Source organism: Numida meleagris, chromosome 4 (genome assembly GCF_002078875.1).
Source record: "Numida meleagris isolate 19003 breed g44 Domestic line chromosome 4, NumMel1.0, whole genome shotgun sequence".
NCBI classification, from domain to species: domain Eukaryota; kingdom Metazoa; phylum Chordata; class Aves; order Galliformes; family Numididae; genus Numida; species Numida meleagris.
In genome coordinates, this window is record NC_034412.1 from 72,547,169 (window position 1) to 72,569,334 (window position 22,166).

General features: G+C 43.4%; 1 protein-coding gene across 5 annotated transcripts in view; it reads left to right on the top strand.

The window, feature by feature from the left end:
* TEC (tec protein tyrosine kinase) overlaps nucleotides 6,523-22,166 on the top strand; it is a 44,786-nt gene continuing 29,142 nt past the window's right edge. The window contains exons 1-2 of one of the 5 annotated variants that reach the window (XM_021394448.1): nucleotides 6,541-6,657; nucleotides 11,656-11,816. The gene's annotated coding sequence lies outside the window, so the exon portion shown is untranslated. Of the gene's footprint in view, nucleotides 6,658-11,655; nucleotides 11,817-15,756; nucleotides 15,778-22,166 lie in introns of those variants that run through there. The other 4 variants (XR_002437948.1, XM_021394447.1, XM_021394449.1 and 1 more) reach the window with 4 other exon arrangements.

The window sequence follows — 22,166 nt, forward strand, 5'->3', positions numbered from 1 at the left end:
ACCACCTTCTTTTCAGAAGTATATTCTAGATAAACAGACCACATCCTGATACAAAATCTCCTTTCAGTGTTTTTGCTATAAATGTGGTGCAATTCCACCAAAGTCAGCCATGAAATCCCAGTTCTGTCAATCTCAGAATCTGCTCGATGTCACACCCACAGCTGCTGGTTAAATTCATGCTCTGCCACCTGTAGCTGAAGCCTAAACCTGCTTTGAATCCTTGCAGAGAGGCATCTGCAGGCAGTTTCTCCGCTTTCTTCGCAGCCACAGATGTGCCTTAAACCCACGCAGTGCTGTCACTCAGGCTGCCCCGCAGTGTCACTTACCGGTGTCACCACAAAGGGGGAGCAGTGCACCGCAGGCTGGCCCAGGACACACGCAGAGACGTGCTGGTGCAGGGTGGTGGTTTGGGTTTTAGGATCCTTCGGGGTTCTTCAGAGCAATATCAGAGAGAGGATCCCACAGAATGCAGGCGGCTCTGGGCCTTGCCTGCTATGGTCACTGACAAGCAGTTGCTCAAGCGCCAAGGGCCCAGCGATCATGAGCTGAAAACCACCAGAGTGGGGCCATCGACACCCCCATCTACATCTTTGCCTTTTTAGGTAGTTGTTCTCTATTTCAGCACCAGTAAGAAACTTTACCCTGCTCTCCAGTGCTTCTGTGCTGAGCTGGCATGTGGGGTGAATTGTGCCAACAGAAAAGACTCTTTACATTTTCCTCTGTTTTATATACATACACTTGCTGTTATTTTTTTATATCGTGTCATCCCTCACATAAAGCTGCACTACTCTCTGGGGTCTGTTTTTGCTGTTTGGTTGCTTGGGCTATGACAAATGGCACTGCAATGTTACAGCACTGCAGAGACAAATAGGAAAGAAAACGTGTGTGGTTGTAGGATTATAGCAATGGTTGCAGTCAGAGAGGCACACCACAAATTAAAGACATTTAGCAAAGCCTCCTGTAAATTTATGGATCCATCTTAACTCTCAAATGCATAAATACAAATCCTGTAGCTTTATAGAGTCATGTACCTGTGTTCTGAAGGCTAATTTAGCTTGATATGTAGTACCTTTACCTTTTGATCCTTCAATCAATAACTATATTCACGTTCCTTACAGAGTCCTGTCAATTTTATTTCTAGTAAATAATTATCACCCAAGTGTTGATAATGTATTCCCTCAGTTTATTTTTCTCTGTGGAGTTAGCTGTCTAACCAGACATCAATGTCCCAGCCTGTTGCAATCATGCTTTTGCTTCTTCACACAATGCAGGTCTCTTCAAAACTGTGTGTCACCCAGGATACACCATCCTCTCATTGACTGCAGTGAAACACAGACCTGGTGGCTTGCACTGAGCTGGCAGCTGTGGGTTGGAAGGTAGGAAAGAGGGAAAAGCAGCCAAGCTTGCAGCTGCTGGAGGCTGTCCAAGGACTGCCAAAAGAGATGTCATTCTGTCTTTTTCTGATTGTGCCTTTTGCTGTTCTCATCTTTGATTATCCTTTTTATGTTTGGTTATAGGCTGAAAATGAGCAACATTTAACAAGCAAATGGGTAAATCTCCCATGAACTGGGCAAATAGCTCAGATTTTTGTCTACTGTTCTCCTATGGATGCACATTTAGCGCTTCAGGAATACTCTGTTTCTCAGATCCCTTAAAGTTTGTCCCAGAAGATGGACCACATTTACACCATCTTTTTCTCTGAGTTATTTGTCACTGGCCATGAAACAGAGAGACCCTGATCTGCAAAGATCTAGATGGACTCCGGAGGAAAGAAGCAGTAGTGGCAGGGAAGACTGTCCTCCCATGGCCTGGGACAGACCCGTGTTCAACCTGATCCAGCCACTACAAAGAAGGGATGCATGGCTGATGTCACTCCAGTTATTGTGCTCCTTCCCAGTAGTAAGGGGTGGTCAGACTTACTAGTACTTTTTTTCCATCTTCCAGTGGAACATGCTGTCTCCAGAGGGCAGTTAAGTGAAGCCTGTCTTTTAGGTCTTCCTCCAGCCAGCAATCTTTTTACAAATTTGCTTCCTTGCATATTGTAATGTAGAAGAATTCTCACAAAAATAGGTACTTCTGTATTTTAAATGTGTGTTCTGTTCTCAGAAGAAATTTCACAGGGCTCTTGGAGTTGTCCAGTTCAGTATTACCACCATCATTGCTGTCCATTCCAAAATGCCAAACCTGGGTTTTGAGTTTATAAAGGAAGGATAGCCGGACCTGAGCTTCAAAGCAACTCTTCTCCCTACTATAACCTATTAGTAGCAAGTCCAGAAGATTTTTTTTTTTTCCAGATAAGGACATGTCTTTAACAGAAGAGGGCAGGGAATATCTTTGTGGTCTAGCTGCTGTGGCCAAAATGCTGCCTGTTGTTATGACACTGGAGGAAACATGCTGTCTGCAAAGAGGAAGCAGGGCAATAGGGGCTGTTTAGTTACTTGAAGTGAAGCAGGTAAAAACAATACTCAGCAGCAGAAAGCTGCTTGGTTTTCCTCAGAGCTAGGCAGGAGATTTACTCAAGCACATAGTCATTATGTAGCAGTCTGACATGTTTGGTGCCGGTATGCCCTGACTGTGACTGCTGAGTCCTCAGACATTGGATTACACAATGGTAGTTATAACCTAACCCTATACTGGATTATAACCTAACCTTATACTGAAGTCATCAACCCCTTCAAAGACACTTGCTGGCTTTTAAAAGTCTCAGATGAACAATGACCTCAGTAGAAGATCCAGCTGCCTCTGTCTCACTCCCTGTTTCTCTTGAATCTCAGCCTGTTGCAGAAATAAAGGCTTCTGGGGAAAGAATAAGATTAATTGATCTTTATTGTAGACTGAGAAATAGGTGCTGGGCTGTGCAAGGTGCAGATCAGTTGATGGTAGAGAAAGAACTAGGATGACCTTGGTAAGTTACTGTGACATCTTATAGGACAGACAATAAATGTTGTTGGAATAACTTACCGGCCTGTTGTAAAAAAATATTTATTTTTGTCAGTCAAGCATGAGATCTATCCAGCATCCTGCTTTCAGTGGTGACCACAGATGGATGTTCAGAAAAAGCAAGAACAAGGCAGGCATATATCATACCTTCTTACAAGTGTTCCTCAAGCTTCCATCTCAGAAGGTTTCCTGGATCTGAGTGTTGGATCTGTCTAGTGATTCTCAATAGATTCCTCTTCCAAGTGTCTGTCCAGTCTCTCCTGAAACTCATTTGATCTGCTGTATCCATAAACATTGTTTTCAAAGTAAAGAGCTACACACATCTTCAGAGAGTTGCATAATGAACCATCTTCATCTGTTTTATTTCAGTCTAGCTGTTACTGGCTTCACTTGATAACTTCTAGCTCTTGTATCAGAGGAGATAATAAATAGCAGATTCCTACTCAGTCCTTTCATCCCATTAAACATTTTTACCATACTCGTTTTGTGTCATCTGTCTTAAATGCTGGAGGTAGTCCATTCCACTCCATCCATCACTTGTAGTGTGGGATGTCACAGAAAATCCCGTAAATACATTAAACGTTTCCTCAGACCAAGTGTCCAAAAAATGCACAGAAAAAGAAAGTACAGGGCTGCCTGTGAGATAGGTACAATAAAAGACTGAAGAAGTGATTGTTTTGTAAACTTGATTCATCCTAAATAAGGAAGCAGACAAGTGGAGAAAGAAGCAGAGAAGTGGAAGTGATTGAGTAACAAAATATTGCATCATGATGCTTGCCTGCAAGGCTACTGAAATAAAATTAGAGATGGTCTACAGCCCCAGGGAGCCCCTGGCCCTGTGAAGTCCTGACACAAGGCCAGTCAGCAAGGGCTGGGACCAACCATTGGCTCTGTCACATGACATAGTGGAAACCTTGGGCTTATTGTTCCCTTCAATACACATTGTGTCTTGAGTGACACATTCCCCTAACTCAGCTAGATAGAAGGACAAAATCTTTTTCTCAGTTTTGCAGAGAGGATAAAATAGAAACAAAATGACTTATTGGAATTATCATCTCCAAAATCTCTCTCTCTCAAAAAAAGAAGATTTGGAGATATGGTAGGCAGAAAAAGCAGCACATTTGCTGACATGGAAGCCAGATAATGAAAAACAATGGTTATTTTTCTCTCATTGATACGGTTTACTCCTGGCAGTGCGAAAAACTTGTTTGTCATCTCTTTCCAAACAAGCGAGGGAAGAGAAATAAACAGACGAAAGGCCCAGTGACCACCTTCACAGAAAACTCTGAGAAGAGAAGAAGGGTGAAGAGGGCATTGCAGGCACCAGAGAGAAAGAGGAAGAGCCTCTCTGTGATCTGGGGACTGGTAGACACGCTTTTCTGCCAGAAAGATTGCATAGATGGAGCTTTTTGAACACAAAGGGTTGCCCCAAACAGTAGCTCCAAGGATAGAACTGACATGGGCCATCAGATGGTAAAGTGTATACAAATGTATAACTACTGGAAATATAGTCTAAGTTGCCATCTAATAGGCGTCTTCTTCTTCCGCTATTTGGTGCTTTACGCCACTTATGTGCCTGAAATTTCAAGAGCCTCCATGCTTTCTGATGGGGAGGCTTCCTCCTAAAAATGGGCATCTTGCCAAGGAAACTTCACTGCTTCCTTCCTCTGCAGAAGAGCAAAATCAGCTGCTCTGAGTGCTGGGTGCCTGTAACCCAAAGCACAGTGCAGTCATTGTGCCACGCATTTCACTGAGTTCCTGAGGACTTACCAAAGGAAAGGCTCAGACAGCACAGGCTCTGATCCCAGCAGCCCAGAAGTGGGATGGGTGCCACACCACCAGCCCACAGGGTTCCTGAACCTCTCAGAGGGGAGGAAGAAAAGATGGAAGCAGCAAGCAGCACTGAGCTCTTCTGGAAATAGGACCAAAGCTAAGCCCTGAAACGTCCCCTCCTTTTCTCATTCCCCCATGACTGCACTTTCTGCATAACGTTTGAGCATGTGAAACTTTGGGGAAATGAAATCCTTTCTGGTTACAACTTGCTGCTTTTTCTGCAGTGGATTTTTTTTTTTTAATCCTAAGGCCAAAACATTCCCCCTGGGTGGAAAGCCCAGCCTCTTCCTGGCTGCAAAGTTTATATAGATGTACAAAGAAGTATTGTTATTTGAAAAGTGCCTTTATGCTTTCAATAATTTAGATCACAATGCACTAGTGGCCATGGCAATGGACACTTCTGGGAATTTATGAAGTATGGAAGGAAAACCAAATACTTCTTGCAAAATGAAAGGTCCTTCCCTGTAATTCTGTGAGCACTGGTGCTGGGCAAAGGCTGGCATGCCTCTTACAAGGAAGTCACCCCCGTTGCTCTCTTTGGCAGTGGCAAAGGCACAAGAAACCAAGGCTGTGCAGAAGAAACCCATATGGCTGGTGTTGCTCTGCTCAGCAAGCTGTAAGAAACCACACAGAACAATGAACAATGCTTTTTCCCAAGCTGCATAGTCTTTCCTCAATGCATTTGCTAGGCGTGCATTTAAGAGAGTCTCTTGAAGGCCGCTCAGCACATCCTCATCCCTCAGGATCCAGCCTCACTATTGCTTTGCTTTAATGGCATGGAGCTGCGTCAGGGAGCGTCAGGCTGGGTATTAGGAAAAGGCTCTTCAGCAGTGGGTGTAGGCATGGAACAGGCTCCCCGGGGCAGCGGTCACATACCCAGGCTGCTGGAGTTCAAGCAAGGAGTGTTTGGACAATGCTCTCAGACAGAGGGTTTGAATTTGGGGTGGTGCTGTGTGGAGGGCTGTCCAGGCGCCGGGTGCACTGCTGCAGCCCTGCAGGCGGAGCAGGGGGAGTGCGGTGAGAGAGCTGGGGGACGGGTACCTGCGCGGTGGCCACACAGTGACTGCACACGCTTTCATCACCGCAGAGGTGCCCCATGCACCACGGATGGAGCCCTGCGGCTCTCTGGGCTCAGCAGCAGCGTGGCTTTGGAGGAAATCCCCCAAGTGAAAACAAAGGCTCTGTAAGTCATTTCCTCAGCGCTGAACAGAAAGACATCTGTGCTGATCCAGCCATTACGCATAGGCACAGCAAAACAATGCACTTGTTAGCAACACAGACCCCATTTGCTTTCCTCTGGACTCATGCTTAAAAACATTTAGAGACGTGTTTCAGCCAAACTTTACCAGCTTTATCTCTTAACAAAGTTTTGCAGTTTCTATGGATAAAGTTTTGATAAGGAAAGGCAGTGAGGAAGAGGGCCTGGATGACAACTCAGCAAGAAGTCACTGCGGCTGGTGCCCGAGCTTTGGGATGGCTACGTGCAACCACAGCGTTCGGCTTGCGCGCCCTGCCACGGGCATCACGCAGGACACACCCCGGAGCGGGAATCAGCTGGGCCAAAGCACGCGTCATCTTTTCAAGGCGCACACCGAAAACCCGGGGGGGACCTCGCACCCTCTCTTTACAATTCATCACCTCCTCCATGGTTGTCTGGTTGGTTGGTTGGTTGGTTTCCCCCACGAAGAGCGCACAGCACGGAGACGCCACCGCGCTCCTCACACCTGCGGCAGCGATCGGCACCTCCCCCGCCCCGCGCTCCGCCCCGCCCCGCCCCGCCCCGCGCTCCCTCCGCCGCCGCCCGCCGCAGCGGAGTAGTGCCTTCCGCATTGCTCCGTACCGCCGGCTCACGGTCTCTTCCGCGGCGGTGCTCGGGAGCCGCAGGTAAGGCAGAGCCGGGGAGGGGGGAAGGATAAAAAATAACTGCAAAAAAACCCAACTTTTGCGGAGTTGTTAGCGGGTACGGGGAGGGGGTTTGGGCGCAGGTGGCCGTTGCCGTGCGGCAGCTGCAGCTCTCAGCGCCCGGCTTTGAGCGAGCAGCGCTCCGCGGGAGTGGGAGGTGAGAAGTGCAGCGCGGAGCGGTAACCGCGGAACCTCCGCTGGTAACAGCCGGCACGGTTCGTGCGATAAAAAGTGTGGTAGCGCGGATCCCATTTAAAGCGAAGTGTTGCTCGGTATTTCCTTGTTTATGTGACTTGGAGTTTCTCGATGTACCCGTGTAACTGCTGCGCTTCAGCGAGGTTTCGTGTCTCAGGGCGGGATCAGCTCGGTGTGGGACTTCGGTTCTGGGAACGGCTCCCCGTGCCTTCTGTCCCTCTGCGCGGCCGTCCCTCTGAGTGGGAGCGCTCCTACGAGGACTGCTGCTCAGCTGCTGTGCGGGCTCTGCTGGGTTCCTGTAAGCTGGAGCTGGTCAGTGCTGAGCTTTTTGGGTAGGCTTGGCCACGGGCTCTGCTTGAAGTGACAGAGACAAGTGCTGATCTGAAGTGCCCAGACATCGGGCAAGCGGACGACAGTGTATCTCTTAAAGATATAAAGAAATCAATGGCAGCAAAAATGCTGATTTAATTGTGCCTTGGGAGTACTACTTGACTGCTTGTTTTCAGTTCAGAGTATGGGCTACGGATACTCTGTCTGACTTTTGTAGAGCATGGCTCCGGGTGAGGCATTGTTTCTTAATTCCTCTCCAGACTCTCCAGTGAGTGAAGGATGAGTTGTTGCATGTGGTTGGTATAGAAGTATTTCATAGAATCGTTAAGGCTGGAAAAGACCACTAAGATCACCAAGTCCAACTGTCAACTCATCCCCACCATGCCCACTAAGCCATCCCTCAGTGACACATCTACATATTTCTTGAACACCTTCAGGGATGGTGACTCCACCACCTCCCTGGGCAGCCTGTTCTGATGCCTCACCACTCTTTCTGAGAAGAAATGTTCCTAATATCCAACCTGAACCTCCCTCTGTGCAACTTAAGGCCATTACCTCTCATCCTATCGCTGTTACCTGAAAGAAGAGGCTGACCCCCACCTCACCACAGCCTCCTTTCAGGTCATTGTAGAGAGCAATAAGGTCTCTCCTGAGCCTCCTCTTCTCTGGACTATACAATCCCAGATTGAGATCCCATGTTTAGGATGGGGTTAGCAGAATGCATTGCCCATACAGGCAGACTCCCAGTAACTGGGAGCAAGTACCCAGGGTGATAGTACCTATGCACCCACTGTGTTGCCTGTGCCATGCCCACTGCTCTTTTCATCTGGCTTCTCCCTCTCTGCTCCGTTCTCACTCTGCTCTCTTCATGCTTTGCCCTCATGCCATCTCCCCCAAGTCCTTCCCCTGGGCCAAACAGTTTCCTGGGACATTGGAAGTGGCTTATTGGTCTGTAGGGGGGAGGCAGCTCCCATGAGGAGTGCTGCAGCAGGCACTGTGGCGGAAGGCTGGGAAGGGACTGGTCTGCGGAGCAGGGGGGATGGGGAGCTGCCATGTGGAGTCACTGTGGTGTTTTTCAGTGGCGTCTGGCCTGTTACAGAGTCTCGCTGTTGCTTCTCAAAGATCTCTGAGGCTTGTGATTTGTAGGGGGCTAGAGCAGTAAAGAGCCCATTTGTTGTCACTCTCCTCTGATAGTCTTCATACATCTCAGGTTTATTTATTTCTAACCAATTTTGTTTTTTCTAAGACATTAAAGCTCAAGGTGAAATACACCCATCTCTACTTATATTCCTAAATAAAGGGGTGCTTTCCATGCCCTGCTACGTTTCTGTAAGAATCCTGTGGGTGAACCCAAATGATCTCGGTGCATTTGCCTGCTGAAACCACTGAAAACAGAGCAATGTGGTTATGCTGGGCACCTGGGTACTCTCTCTTCTCTCTCTCACTCTTTTATTTTTTTTTTATATATGATCATTTCACAGGTGTGAAAATCAAAGCCAAACATTTGGAGTTCAGAGGTAGCACACGCTGCTGGTTGGGCCAACTTCTAACTCAAATTCTCATCTGCCAGACCTGATTTTATTATCCTTTCAAAACTTATAGAAGGAGCACTTTTATTTTTAACTTTTTTTTCCCTTTTGGATGTTATTTTAGAGTTTAATCTTCTGAAGGCATAGGTTGTGAAGCAGCTAGAATTATGTCCTGAGTTATGCTGCATTTCAGTCCCCAGCTGCGTGCTCAGCTCTGTGAATTGGCACTGCGCCGTATCCGATAGCCTGGCTGCCTGCCTGCAGTGGCTGCGCATGGAGAAAAATGAAATACGGCTGACATTGTTTTATCGGCTGTATTTCATTTTATCTTGCCCCAAAACAGCATTGTATTCAGAAGTGCCGTGATAGTGCAGCATCCTGTAATTAAGGTTACAATAGCTGGGAAGTGGTTAATTTCACAGAACTGGTTGGAAGCACCAGGAAAAGTCTCCCCCTCTGCCAACTGTAGATGAAACCTCTTGTAGATTAGTTCCTTCTGTATTGTGTTAGCTGGTAAACTGAGTACACAAGATAAGGTGCAGAGTGGTGTGCTTTTTATACAAATGTTTATATCTCAGATATGCAAAATATTTTCTGTTTATCAAACAATGCAATTCTGTGCTTCCTACTGTCAACGCAAAGATCATGGAAAATGCCTTTAGCCTCTATTAGCCATTGACCTCTAAGATGTTTTGCTACTTCTGTATGTTTTGACTTTTTTTGGTACCCTATTATGTTTTAACTGCTGCAGTTGGAATGGTGCTTTAAAAAAGAGACAAGCTTGTGTATGCCAAAAAGTCAATTGTTGTGGTCTATTAGCAGGTCTCCTGCAGAAATAGGATACAAAAGTGCTAGTATAAAACTCAGAAGGTATGGGAAGCAGTGCTTGACGGAAGCGGACTACATTTTGGCATGGAGAAGAAGGCCTGAGGTGGCTTTTTTCTTTTTCTTCCTATATTTCAAAAAACATACATGCTCCTGAAGGACATCTTTCATACATCAGAGAAGGCCGTGTGTAGGGGAGGGCAGCTGGTGTCCAGGTGGGCACACGTGCACTTTCTGTCAGAAGTGGTAGAAGAGGAACTGGGCTGCTGAGCTGTGTGGTGGAGCACTGCCCCGTGGCTATGATGGTTCTGGCAGCTCTCAGTCATCCCTTGCCTCGATGCTGTGATTCAGAGTCAGGATGCAGAAATGGGAAAAATACCATGTGAGACAAAGCTTGGAAAAGCAAATAGCTGTCTTGTAGAGACGTGTGGAGAAGGGCCTCGTCATAAGGGATGCTCTGAGAGGGGTGGGTGGTAGGATTTCACAATTTCCCATGTGTGGAAGCACGATAGAGAGGTCAGTTCCTTGCAAGCACCATAAAGGGTGTGCAGTGTTCAAATGGGAGTGCAAAATCTGAAAGAGTAACAGAAACCTCCTGGGGATGAAAAAAAGAAATCCCAGTGTGCTGGGAGTGCATGGGGCATGGGCCATGTATTTGCTTGGCTCTCCCACTTTCCCTTATTCGTTTTTCTCCTACCAGCAGGTGTATGAATGGGTGCCGCACTGCTAAGCGTGAGGTACAACTGCATGGTGCTCAAGTAGGTCACAGGAGGGTTTCCTGTCAGGAGGGGTTTTGCTCAGCCCCATGCCTTTTATGAGCTGTGAGCAGATGAAATCATAAGAAAGCCTTAGATCTAGGCCTTGTTTGCACTTGAATACAGGGCAGAAGAATGTGGCTGTGAGCACTGCAGCTAGCAGCATTCATCTTTCTGCAGCACGGCCTGGGCAGGGCACTGGCAGCTGGCACTGCTGGGGCACCTGCTGGCCCTGCATGCTGGACTGGGATCTGCCCCTTGCATTTATAAAGCAAAAGAAGTCTTCTTTCCCTGGTAAGACAGATGCATAATTCAGTGTTAGGTAGAAATGGTAACTGCCCCTTGCTTGTAGTTGAATGCAGTTCTTGCAACTCTCTCCTAGGCAGCCCTGTGTGGAGATCTTTTTGTCATCTTCTCTGTGGTAGTCTAAAGTGTAAGTGAGATGACAAGAGCACCCCAAGTTCTTGGTGTAGAGGGATTAGTTTCCCCTGATGGGCAGCTAAACTTCACCACACTGCTTTCACTTCCTCTCCTCAGAGGAAGAGGGGGAGAAAATACATGGAATAGGGCTCAGGGGTTGAGAGAAGGACAGGGAGATGACTATCAGAATGAGGGCTGCTCCAAAAGTAACGTCTCCTATTTTATTTTATTGACCCTCAATGTAGGTGGTATGGCAGTAGAGGTTGAACCTTCCCACAGGTCCTTTAAAACCGGTAATCTTAAATACACCTTGGGATCTTTTGAAAGTGAAAGGGCTATCCACACTGTATCCAGTAAAGATGATTAAAAGAGCATTTTCCAGCATGGGAAAACGTTGCACTCCGGTTTTAAAAATGATTGATTGGTTTCCAAACTGCCACTGCAACTTCTCTTCTACTTGTGTCGGAGGATAGTGTTCAGTTATGTGGGCACATGCTGTGGCTGATTTAAAAAAAAAAAAAAAAAAGGTAATAGGCAAGCAGCACGATTCCTCGACTTCCTTCAGTTATTTCGCTAGATCTCTTGAACTGAAACCAACCCTGGAAGTCAGTGTGAAGCAGGGACTCCCTGTGAGAACTAGAAATATAAAGGACTATCTTATCCTACCTTTACAGTGTCTTGCCTTTATCCTGTGTAATCTGGACATCAGTGAGTCTGGGTGGTGGCAGTGTTGCTTCTAGTGTTGCCCATTCCATAGTATTTTTACGTCTTACCATTAGTGATCAGAGTGGATTAAATAGCGTATGATGTTATCACACATTGACAATGGTATCATACAATATTTCAAAGAGAGTTTAAGTTGAATACAACTGCTTAAGATTTTAAATGTCTTGTGACACTTGATGAGTACTCTTGTTCCTGTTTAGCTCACAATGTCTGAAACACCCTGACATCCAAGAGTTTTCATCAAGGGGAGTGGAATAACGAGTCTCCATGCTAGAGATGCTCGCTGCCTCTCAGGATTGAGAGCCTGAGAGAAAGGAAATGCACAAGACAACAGCACTACCTCAGTTGTGTTGATTTTCAGGTACAATGAGCAATTATTTCCTTGAGATAATAATTAAAATTTAACAGTGGTGACACTGAAGTCCTTTGGTATTCCTTGCTCCTTGGACTGTGTTTTATGTGAAAAAGAAATGCTCCAAGGTTACATCCTGGGTTTTCAGTCCTGCATTTAGAGACTTTACTAATAAAGGGCTGAAATGCAAGTGAAAGTTTAGCTGTTTTAAAAAATCTACAAATAAGGTCAGCATAGAACTCTGCGGGATCTGCCTCCAAAACTTCAGGAAAATATGTCTTGCTCTTCCAGTTATCCATTCAGAAAGTACCCAGCAGTGTGGATTGTACGTAGAGAGACTGTTGTTATTTGCTTGTTTTTTAATTTTTAATCCTTATTGCATCGTAGACATTGTTCAAGTACAGAGCAAAGCAGAAACTGAAAGTCTTTGTTAAATTCCGAAAGAAAATGAAAGCTGCTGTAAATAAATACAGTCCTTCAAGTCATTTGCCAGCTAAACATGCACAAAGCATGACAACGTACAATTCTTTCTGGTAGCATTACTGTTATGATTTTTAGTGCAAATTAAATGGTAGTTTGAGCACTAAATGCTGGGTTGTCTCATTTCAGTAACACGAGGGTGTGGCATGATGGTGAGGGAGTTCTGAGTTGAGTTTCATCTGAGTTTCATTTACGTGAAGTTTTTCTTGTAACCCATCCAACAGATCAGGGTCAGAGAGACTGGAATCAGAAAGTAGCAATGTAGACCTTACCAAAATCGCTTTGGAAAGCTGTGAACTGCCAGATATGGGAAAAGCAGCACAACATCTCAGCTCAAGTAAAAATGATCATTGATTTGCAATCCCATCTCCTGCATTTGCTTGATATAATGATGATGTGTCCTGATGAAAACGATGCAAGGGAAACTTGACATACAGGAACTTGCAGACTTGCCGTATTTCCTGCCCCCTGCTAGTTGGCTTGTATTTTTCTTGTTCACAGAAGATGATTTTTGATAATAACTCTAGATATAACAGCACTGTCTGTATGAGAGAAGGTTTAGAGCTAGCCAGCTATTAAATAGGTGCAAAAAACCTAACAGTTACCAAGTTGCATCACTGTACTGCTTCAAGAAGAGAATCAAGATTTTTGGGGGAAAGATAGGCGTTTGTGGACTCCAGCACGTGAATTGAGGACAATTCATCATCTAAGTTAACTTCACAGTTTTGTTTTCTGCTGAAATTCCCCTGTTTACCAGTGAACTATTTCTTACCATTTTAGCTTCTTCATGCCATCACGGGTGCTTGTTTCTGTCTCTATTTAAAACTAGTTATTAATGTGTGTATTTTTCATATTAATTGCCCTATTAACAAATGTATGTAAGGATAGTGTAGTTTCTGGTATATTCTGTTGTAAATAAACAGTCATCATAATGAAAAACGTACGTTATGCAAATTTCTATCATTAATAACTAGCATCTTGTCACATAGCATATGGTTACCTTGATTATGTACTTTTTCATGCTTAGTTTTGTTAAAATGCTGGTTTATGAACATTGGGATCAGTCCTGGTGTATACAGGGACTGCCAGAGCTGCGCTTAGTCTCTAACAGACCTTTTCAACTAATTTCTGATAAGCAAACGGTGCAGTGGAATGCATTGATTTCAGCATTACAGCTCACTGTGAAGGTACTCTTCATAGAGCATCTGCCAAAAGTATCTAACGGGTTAATTAAAAATAGGAAGTGATTTTATTAAACTGCTTTATTTTTGGAGAGAAAATGGTCATTTTGTGCCTGCGGTAGAGCTGTTAACAACTGCTGTTACTTGAGAGGACATGGACTTGGCTCATATTTAACCTGCATGTATTACTTAGAAGGGTGGATATCTGAAAAAAGATTTAAAGATGATCATGATTTTTAGCAATACGGAGAGTAGTTTGTGTTCTTCTACAACCAGAGAAAAGGAACACCACACCCCTGGAGCTGGTTCAAGGCTTCCTCATCTGGTTCTGGGAAAATATGCTTTAACATGAAAGACAAACAATACAGCAACCATCATTCCTCTCTTACCCAGAGGTAGCTCTCTCTTCTGCTAGCTGCATGCTCAAGATTTCCCCCAAATTCCCTGTGAACCAAGAACTCATTCACAGCTTTTCCTGACCTCAAAACTTCCTTGCCGCTCTTCCCAACCGTACACTTGTTTCCATGGTCACGTGCCCTTCGTTGGGAGGTAACCGGTTCAGTGCAGATGGGTCTGGATTCAATTTCCCATAAATTGTCTGAGGCTCACGTGTGTGGCTGTCACTCTGTAGGTGCTGAAGCTCTCCGCTGGCTTTTATGTTGCGGGTGCTAATAGTTGTCATCCATTTTGGGAAGTAATATGGTTTCCATATAACCGCATGGGGGAAAGAAAGTATATTGAAGAGCACTGCAGAAGTCATAAAAGTCATTTGGATTCTGATGAGATACTTTCATCTGACTGAGGAAAGTCTGGTGATTGAAATGATACAAATAATCTTAGTAGACACACATATAGGCCTGCTATCAATTTGGGAAGTAGCAGTTTTCCTAATAGTGAGGAAGAAGCAAGTTCCTTTACATATCTTATGAATAAAATAAGGGCAAAAAGAGGCTGACAGGTTGCTAGGTGAATAGCTTGCTTCCCTAGCAATAAAACAGCAAGTAGCAGTTGGTGTTTGCAGTACATTTTAAAACCAAATGCTGTTGTGATTCAGTGAAAGATAATCCTGAATTTTGAGGAACATCTCCAAATAACTCGTTCTGTTAATGGTACTGCTGGCATGCAATTGTACTGCACATTGTAAGAACGAATTGCAAACGTTTTGACTTCAGTCAGATCATTATACTTGGGACTAGTCTGGCTGCGAGCTTTAGTGACTTAAAGCTGGCCTTTGAAGATGGATTTCATAACCATGTCTGCTTCCAATTCATGTGGGATGTACCTATGGGCCGCTTCTATGTACTGTTCTTGAGATGTGAAAATACGTTTTTAATTCATAAATCCTTTGTTGAATGTACAGTCAATCCAGTTCATGGCATGGTTTGAAAACTATACATCAGCTGAGAAATGAATGACTCAAGGTGCTCATGCTTGGTCTCATCTGTGTCTTTTCAGCACAGTACAGGTCAGAGAAGCTAGTGATGAGCTGGCTAGGATCAGAAGCAGGTGCAGCATAATCCACGCCTGAATGAACAATTCCAGAAAAGTAGTGCAAATGAAAGGTAGCACTGGTACTGCTTTTCTGCAGTCAAGATTCCAGCCAGGATTTCTGTTGCTTCAGCCATGTCACATAGACATACCAGTGATACTTTGCCGTGGCAGTCCTTCGGTGCAGAGGGCAGTCTCTTAGAAGTATTCCAGGTTTGCTGGCAAAGCTTGTACAAGATGGAACTGTTCTCCGTCAGCTTCTGATTGTGTTTCCATGATGGCTTTAAAGATGACGGAGGTAATGATCTAGAAAACTGGGAGATGGTTTTTGTGTATTGAAATGCTGTTGTAGGACATTGATTCTAGCTCCAGAATTGGAGCTGGAGTGGACTGGGGCCAGAGAGGGGGGGAGTTGGTGCCAGGTGTTTAATGTGTGGCTTATTTGTGCCTTTCTGAAGGTGTATTAGTTCAATGGTGCAAAACAAGAGTGTAGCTTAATGTAGACTTGTATTGGTATCAGTCCTGTGGTATGTACACTGGGTAAGCAGAGAGAGTCAACTTCATAGTCAGAGAACAAGTAGTTATTCAGTTCATCTCGCAGTACTGGTGTAGTAGAAATGCTAAGAAACGGCCTGAACCAGTGATTGAGCACCTGGTGGGAAGGCAGGGCCAACCTGGGGGTGCTCAGGTGCATGCAGTGCACCTGAGTGACCAGAAGGGATGCAGTCAGGATCCACCCCTTCCCAGACCTCATTTAAGGGTTGGCAGTGGAGGCTGGGGTATCTCTCTGGAGATCCCTGTGTACTTGAGGCCTTCTGAAGGTAAGCAGATTTTTTTCCTTTGTTTCTGTGTCCGTGGCTGCTGCACTGAGCATATCCTCACTTGCTGCAGCCTGGGACTTTGCTATTGTGCTATCATTGCTGTGCTTTCCATTGTGTGATAGCATTACAATTGGAAAGAAAAGTTACTTTGGAATTATTAGACATTCAGTGTACAGAAAACACACTGGAAAAACATACAAAAACACAGAAAACATACAAAACCATTTCTATTAATTATGGTATTTTAGTTAGACCATGTCAAATGTGTGTCTTGACTACTAACATAAATTGAGCTTATTTGTGCTGTAATATACTAAGTGCTCACCTGAGATTGTGTGACATTAGTGTCAACGGTTTACGGGCATTCGGCCCGGTTCTGTGACGAAGGGGATGGGGGACCCACGGGCCCACACCCCGGGAAAAGGGAAAAAGGGTAAGGAGATGGCCCTGAGAGCAAAGAACAGTGGCAACAATCTGAGGAGAAACAAACTAATTTACTAAAATAAGATATCGGAATGCAAAACAACACACTATAATACAATATAATTACAATTTAAGCTGATAAATCCAATACAGAGAATGTCCCAAAATCAAGGTAGGCCTTACTCTACTACCGACAATAAGACGGCTGGAGAGCGAGGTGCTGCCAAGACGAGAGACAGCTGAAAAAGGGACGAGGTCTCGTGATCTGCAAGTTTTTATACTGCGAGCTTTTATCTTTTCCCTCCGACTGGAAAATGGTAACAGAGGAGCAAAGTACTGTGGGGAATGTAGTAGTCCTTCTCTTCTGAGAACCAGGTACATTCACTACATGATGTTATGATGTGGAGTACCAATAACTGAAAATCATAAAACCATGACAATTAAGAAAACCAATTATGAAGAAGTGAATTAAAATTTCTCCTTTAGTGAAATTAAAGAGGTCAGAAGAATGGTCTGAGGCACTGTTGATGTTGTTTTTTTGTTTGTTTTTCCCAGTTTTCTGTACCGTAGCAATTCACCTGCTACTTAATGGTGAGCTTTAGAGTCCCTGAACAGAAGAATTAAGTTAAACTTCTGAGCAGAACATTTAGTTTTTAATCCCTCTTAATCTCCAGCTTCCTGTAAAGGGAAGAAAAGCTTTTCCACCAGCATCACCCATTTCCATTGCCAATATCATCTCTGCCTGTGTTTTTAATAAGTGGGTGTTGCTGTTCCTCGTCCATCCTTATCAGAAGGAGTGTTTTGGAGGAGGGCTGAGGCAGTGGTTCTACTTTGCCAAATGTCTGCCTGGCACTGTGGAGCCAGTGAGGACAGTGTAGGGGACGCAGCCTGTGCATAAGTGAAATAAATGCTCTGCTCTCTTAGCTTCAGCTCCTCTAAGCCAATGCCATGCAGTTTTGAGGTAGTTCTTCCATTTTCCTCTCTAACTTGCTCTGAAGGTGTGAACTGTTTCTTTTTGGAGATACATAAAAACATACAAGCAGGACCAGGGTACCGCGTATTTCCTACCAGTTCCAACCCTGACCTGCCCTTTCTGTTCATGTGTTTCCATTTCCTCTTACATCTGTCACCTGAGGGCTGCTTACATTTGTGCAAGGAAGCTGAACTCCTGTTCTTTACTAGACCTTCTTGCTGCACCCATGAAGAGGCAAATCCCCGTAGTCTCTGCCTCACCTGGCCAGCTGCAGGCCAGCTGCTTGCAACAGCATCCTGAAGCCCTTGTGATGCAATCAAATGCCTGAATCAAATGTTGGATATTTAAAATAATGCTGATTTTTCTCACACGTGGTTCCTCTGGCTGTTGCAGGAGGTCTAGTCAGAAGGCCCAACTGGATATCAGTCTGTCTTGTTAAAGTTTGATCTGACTGTGTGCTAAGGCAAATGCATGAACTATAGCCAAGCCTGAGTTAGTAAACCTTGCTGACAGGCAGGATATTTTAGTTTGTGTCAGACTGCATATGGCTTCTGGTGAGCCCAAAAACCACAGCCTCTCAGTGGAGGCCAGTTCTGCCTGCAGAGGACTTGAGATTGAGTTTCTTCTGTGGGAGGTACTGCGCAGTTGTGATGTGTTGCCTGAAAGCTTGCCACTGTCTACAGCAAAAATGATGTGGTAACTTTGGATGCTGGAGTAGAACTTATTATAGTAGCTAGTGCGATAGCAACAGTATTTATGGAACTGATAGCAGCCATTAACTGCTAGGTATGCTAACTGCTAGAATGAGCAGAGGTAATACAAAGCCACGTTATGTTTGTGGTTACAGAATTATTTTCTCAAGCCTAAAAAAAACAGACTGTCAGAATATTTGAGATTCTCTTAGTGTTAAAGATTTGCTTTGTGTATGTTTTAAATTACTTTCCCATGAATATGATGATTTTAGCCACCTTCTCTATTTATACATATATATGTAAAGACCCCTTCCCTACAGTTACATAAACCATCACATTTTCATGTCATATTATTATTACTCTGGGTGGTGAAAAGAGGGTGGATGAAGGAAGATGTTAAACTTAATATTGCTGATGGTGAAAAGCAGCAAAAACTTTTCACAAGCATTGAGAGTGGCAAAGATGCAGGTTTACAGAAGTTGCAGCCTTACCATCACCACTTGGCATGCAATAAATAAGCTGGGGGAATAGGTTCACGTTCAAAGAGATCTGAAACTCTTGGGCAGTGGGTTTTGCTTATCTTCAGTTCAGAAATGAAGCTAATTATTACCAATCTTTGATGAAATTGTAAGATGAACTTATAATACCTTTTGGCTAACAAACGTGGCAGGTTTCTATTTGGGAGTGGAATATAATGCAAGAGCTGATCTCCTGTTTAATAGCCAATGCTGTTTCTTGAGGTAGTGACATTGACATACTCAAGGGACTTTTATCTTTGAAAAAGACAGGTGGCTGAGGGTGCATGGGGTTTGTAGGCTGAGAAAGCTGCTTGGATTTTGCTACTTTAACAGGGGTTTCACAATCTTTTTTTTTTTCCCCCTCATTTTCCTCTGTCTGTCCCAAATGAAATTTCAGCTTCATTTTCTTCCAGCAAGGAACTTTACAAATGCTAAAGTCTTTTTGATCTGAATAAACTGAGGGCAAAAAAATTTACAGGTATTATAGGGCATTCGTGTAGAAGAAATAGGAAAAACTACAACTAGTTAGCTGTGGAGGAATAAGTGAAAATTCAAGAAGTTAATGAGGACATTGGACTGATAAATTTTCATCCTTCATATGGTATCCTGTAGTGCTGCTAACTCAAAGTTAATAGAAAATTAAAATAATTAAAAAGTAAACATATTTTCTACATGGGTAATAATGTAATCTTTGTTTCATAAAGCACCATTTCCTTTCCTAAATACTTCATAAGGGAATTGACAAAGATGCGTAATAAATCTGTGAAATGATAACTTAGTCATTGTAATGTGCTCCTTACAGGGAGCCACGATCAAAGGGTTTGGAGATATGTACAAGTTATTCTCTTAAACCTGAATGGAAATAAACTCTTTTGTCCTTCTTACCCTTTCTCCTAGGCTGTTCTGTGCTCTTTGGATTGCCCTCTCTTTTGTGCTGGTTGATAGCCAGCTGTGAATTGGTGGCCCAGTTTAGCGTACTGAAGCTCCTCTCCTCATTGCCAGTGCACCCTATCCAAGGGGGACCAGCACTACTTCAGCATTCACTTACCTACCCAGCTACCTAAGTTATAATGCTACAAGAAAACAAATGTTTTTAGTTTGTAAGATGTCATAACCCTGTTTCTGAGGAATTCTGGAAAACCTGAAATTCTCCCGGTGTCTAAGTGAGGGGCTTTCAGTTGAACAAAGGGTATTTTGCAACATCGTCTGCTTATCTTGGAGATTTCCGAGTCAAAGAGTTGTCACTGGGTTACCCCTTAGCCTGTTTAATTCTTTACCTGAATGTAGCGCATGAACATAGGAATTTTCTTTTCAAGAGGCCTGATTATGTTTAGAACTAGCCCACTGGTACTTTGGCTGACTTTCAAGAAAAGATTAGGGTTTTGCAAACATTTGGATGTGATTTTCAAATTTGTTTGAAAACAGCTGCCCAGAATTACATTTCTGTCAGTTAAAAAATAGTTCACATGTGATAGAGCCACGTGATTTCTTAGAGTCTTCTTTTAAGAGAGAGGAGAAAAAACAAATCTAAATATTTTTGACTTCTCCTTTTTCTGGGAAATGATACATCTCAGATGTTATTATAGTATTTTCCCCTTCAAATCCAATTTTAAAATTATGACAGATTATGCTGAAGTATATTTTTCTGTATTTGTATTTCCTTGAAATTTGCAGTTTGAAAAGGGATTAATAACAATTGTCTTACTGAGTTATCTTATATTTTCTGCAACATCATATGTAACTCATTTTATTGTTTTGTTATAAAGCATCATCAGATTCAGCAGAAAAAGCTGTTAAGTTCTTCCTTCTGCACTATTTTTGCTCTGTGTCCAGAACTGCATTGTGCTGCCTATTCATTTATGCTACTGCAGCTGTTTGCAGAGCCACATTATGAACTTGTTCAGTGAATTTTTCTAAGTTAATTAAACACAACACAAAGCATAGCAAAAAACACATAACCAACCAACCAGCTTCCTCCCCGCCAAAAAAAAAAAAACCCTCAAAAAACCAACGCAGTTGACGAAGAGTTACAAATTTGCATCAAAATTACAAAGTACCACCTGTGTACTTAAAATTGACATCTTTATATTTTGGAAACTGAATTGGTGAATATCACAGTGTTTTAATTAATGTTCTAGACTGGGTGATATATTTTTGATGTTAAATACAGAGGCCCGGAACGGCTGCCAGTTTGGATTGATGCATCCAAAGTGTGAATAGAACATGTGTGCAAGATACATAAAACCCAAGCCAGAAAGCTGAGGGTGTCCATTTGTCAGAGGTTCTGTCATGACTGGCAGCCCCTCAGCTTAGCATTAAGACTTTGCATGGGAAAACCCGAATTACTAGGGAAATCAATGAGGAGGAGAGGAAACTCAGAAAACAGAGGTATGTCTTGGTTTGATTTGATTTTTTTCAGATGAAGACAAATGTTTTCTTGGTGTTTATGACTGTTGTGATAATTGTGTTTATAGAATGCCTTTATTCCTCTGAGCAACTTTGTTGCTCTGATGAAAGGATTTGTGCCCTGGAAAGCAGTGGTTACTTAACATCTCTGGGCTGGAGGAGCTCTAGCCAGACTGGGATGAACTTCTTCCCTCCTAACTGGAGCTTCCTTTGGGACTTGCATCTGTTTATGTGCTCACTGATGTGTTTGAAATGGCAAACTGTTTCAATAAACTAATACAGTCCAAGAGGTGGGAGTGGGAGCCAGTAGTACCCAACTGCAGGAGTGATGTTGCAAGCGCTCAGGTTACCCAATCCCTTGATGCTTGTTTCTCTAGAGAAACACAGGATAGGCAGCATGCATAAGCAGCTCTGTCTACAAGGAAGAACGTGGCTTTGTGTAGCTTGACCACTATTACTTAACAGATTTGTCTTAGAAGCTTTTTTAATTTGTTCTGAGGAAAGCGTATGGTGACTTCATGGCCTTACCATTGAATGTATTATAATGTAAAGATTGATCAGCGCAAACTGTACTGTAATAGTACAGATTGACAGCACAGTTTTCTGATGCCTAAAGCTGAGAATATGTTTTTCTTTTTTTAATTTTCCCCTAGTAAGTGTTGAACATCTGTAACTCTTTCCAATTTATGTCATGATCTGGAGTATTTGTAAATTAGATTGTATTTGTTATCATGTAACTCAAGTTGGCAGGGAGATGGGCAAGCCCTAGGCAGGAAGTATTATGAAAATTTTAGATGGGTGGCAGCATGAAACTCCCACAGCTGTTTGGAGCAAGATAAGAATGTGTCATACGATGGCTTCATGGACTTGGGAATAGTTTGGAAACAATTGAATATTTGGGGAGAAAAGTGTGGAAAAATCATTCTGAAACTGTGCTGAAGAAACAAAGTGATGTAGAGGTTTCACAAGAGGTAAGACTGATTGTTATAGGTTCTTCTCTGAGAATTTGGAGAAGAAATTTCAGAGTTGTAGGTGAGAGTTCTGTTGTCCCGAGCCTTATTTATAGAAACAGAAATGTGGCTAGGGACAGTGACTTGAAAAAGCAGGTTTTGTGACCAGGTGCAGATTCAAAGGTTGGTTTTCTGACCTGGGAAACTGGTTCTAATCTGTGGAAATCTCGATAGCAGCAATAACTCAGTGTAGTAATACCTGTAGTAACCAAGTGCAGACGTTGACCAATTATATTTTATTTTTTAACCTCATTCTTTAAAAAGGATTTTTTTTTTTGTTTCTAGTGTAACGTTTAATTGACTGAAGAGGGTAAAACATTTTAACATTGATTTCAGATCTCAATGTTGATAGAGTGGATATCAAATT